This window comes from Colobus angolensis, unplaced genomic scaffold, assembly GCF_000951035.1.
Source record: "Colobus angolensis palliatus isolate OR3802 unplaced genomic scaffold, Cang.pa_1.0 Scaffold187, whole genome shotgun sequence".
NCBI lineage: Eukaryota > Metazoa > Chordata > Mammalia > Primates > Cercopithecidae > Colobus > Colobus angolensis.
In genome coordinates, this window is record NW_012115010.1 from 82656 (window position 1) to 85448 (window position 2793).

At 45.1% G+C, this 2793-nt stretch overlaps 1 protein-coding gene across 1 annotated transcript in view; it reads right to left on the bottom strand.

The window, feature by feature from the left end:
* LOC105510342 (putative uncharacterized protein FLJ41591) overlaps window positions 1-2138 on the bottom strand; it is a 42709-nt gene extending 40571 nt beyond the window's left edge. Inside the window, 1 exon segment of the mRNA XM_011940048.1 lies at window positions 2017-2138. The gene's annotated coding sequence lies outside the window, so the exon portion shown is untranslated.
* Window positions 2139-2793: the final 655 nt, after the last annotated feature.

A 2793-nucleotide genomic window follows, 5' to 3' on the forward strand; every position in this document is an offset into this window, starting at 1 on the left:
GCCTATAATGCCAGCACTTTGGGAGGCCAAGGTGAGCAGATCACTTGAGGCCAGGAGTGGGAGACCAGTGTGGCCAACATGGTGAAACTCTGTCTCTACTAAAAATACAAAAAAGTTAGCCAGGTGTGATCTCAGCTACTTGGGAAACTGAGGCAGGAGTATCACTTGAATTTGGGATGTGGAGGTTGCAGTGAGCCGAGATTGTGCCATTGAACTCCAGCCTGGGCAACAGAGTGAGATTCCATCTCAAAACAAACAAACAGACAAACAAAAATCTAACCTAGAAGCTCAAGGTGTAAAACAAGACACAACTAATCCAGTAAAAGTGGAACTGGGAGCTCTGAGCCCCACTGGACTGGCCTCCTCCCTAAGTCCTGCCCCTCCTACCCCCTGCCTTGGTGGCCTCCCTATGATAGCTGTAAGGTTCAGTTAGATTGACCAACTCATCCCAGTTTGTCTGGCTTTATTTATTTATATTTTTTCTGAGTGGCCAATGCAGTGTACCAGTCCCAACTGGCTCAATTTGTCTAGTTTTAGTGCTGAAAGTCCTGCATCCTGAGAAATATCTGGAACCTGGGCAAACCAGGACAGTTGGTTGCCCTAGGTTCAACAGAGCATGGTTTGAAAACTGCTGATACAATCCCTTTGATCTATTGATGAAGACACTGAGCCCATAAGAGAAGTGGTAGTTTGAAGTCCCATAGATAGATTATCATGCCCAGGAGTGACCTGCATTGGGGTGGTAAATATTGCTCCTCTGCTCTGTATCTCTGTGAGATGTAAAAGTGTCCATTGCCAAATCTCTCTTCTCCTTCAAGACCCCCTTTTATGAAGCCTTCTTTGGTTCCTCTAGAAAGAATTGTGTTCTCTCTTCTAATTCTTCTTTTAGAGGACTTATCAAGTAGAGTTATTTTTAATCTTGGGTCTTCCCATTCAGACTGGAAGTTTCTTGGTTCCCAGTCCCGTTTGTTTTCGTATCCCTCAGCACCTAGTGCAGTGTCTGGCATAGAGTAGGCACTCAAAGATATTTTTAGATAGATGGATGGATGGATTTGGAGGATGGGTGGATGAAGAGATGGATGGATAGATGAATGGATGGACTGCAGAATGGATAGATGGAATGGATGGGCAGAGAAAATGATAGATGCATGGAAGGCTTGGTGCCTTGTTGAAGAGAGTGGAATGAAATAAATAGGAAGTTTCTAGGCAAATTCTTCTCGCATCGTTTCCCCCCTACTATGGCCATTTTCCCTGAATTCGGTTTTTGGAATATCTAACACACCTACGTTCAGATGCAAGGACCAAAACAACTTCCCAAGCTAATTAGAAGTCACTTAAATGTGTCATTTTTGGATTATTTGTGCCATTGCTTTCCTCTACAGAAAGTTATGGTTTAGCTACACAAATACAATATTTGATGAAAATACCTCAAATAGGCAGCTGATGGCAATGACGAAGACTGTCTGAAAATAAAACAGCTTGAAAATATCTGACAGTGGAAAGTGTAGGAGGCAGGGACAGAGAGTAAGCCACTGGTGCACATAGCAAGCAAGGCAATCAGGACTTGAGGACTGGAAAGGCAGGAATCATGAAAGGAGGATTCAAGACACACATTAGAAGGACTTCCCAATTATATTTGGAAGCAAAACATTAGACTAAATGATTATTCATGATTTTTAAAAATTTTAATTTTGAGATAGGGTCTCATTATGTTGCCTACGCTGGAGTGCAGTAGTGTGATTATAGCTCACTGTAGCCTCGATCTCCCAGGCTCAAGTGATCCTCTCACCTCAGCCACCTGAGTAGCTGGCACTACAGGTGTATGCCACCATACTCAGCTATTTAAAATAATTTTTTTTGACCGGGTGCAGTGGCTCACGCCTGTAATCCCAGCACTCTGGGAGGCCGAGGCAGGCAGATCACAAGGTCAGGAGATCGAGACCATCCTGGCTAACACAGTGAAACCCCGTCTCTACTAAAAATTCCAAAAAACTAGCCGGGTGTGGCGGCGTGTGCCTGTAGTCCCAGCTACTGGGGAGGCTGAGGCAGGAGAATGGCGTGAACCTGGGAGGCGGAGCTTGCAGTGAGCCGAGATCATGCCACTGGACTCCAGCCTGGGTGACAGAGTGAGACTCCATCTCAAAAAATAAATAAATAAATAAATAAAAATAAAAGAATTTTTTTTAGTAGAGATGAGGTCTTGCTATGTTGCTCAGGCTAGTTTTGAGCTCCTGAGCTCAAGTGATCCTACTGCCTTGGTCTCCCAAGGCCTGATATTACAGGCATGAGCCAACGCACCCAGCCTATTCATGATTCTTGACCTACTACTCACTCAGCTAAAATTTATTGAGCATCCATTCTGACCCATATATCAGGCTAAGCACTTTCACTTGTATTATCTCAGCCCATCATGCCTAGGGACAGGAAGATGGAGTTCACACACTCTTGATGTGCACATTTTCCTTGGGTGATCTCCTCCACCCCCATGCTTTTAACCACAGAAGCTACTTTGACTTTCCGGTCCAGCTCTCCTCTTGTCCCACACCTTTCCTTTACCCCGCTGCTGACTCTCTTTCCTTAGATGTCCGCAGGTACCTCCAACTCAAGGGATTCCACACAGGACTCATCTGTTTTCCCACCAAACCTTCTCCTCTGCCCAGATTCCCCATCTCTACTCATGGCACTCTCACCTGACCCACTCAACATGCAAGTCAGAACATGGCCATCAGCTCTTTTTCCTTGCCTGTGCCCCCCATGCTGGTCACCACGTCCAGTAATTCTACTTCCTAAATG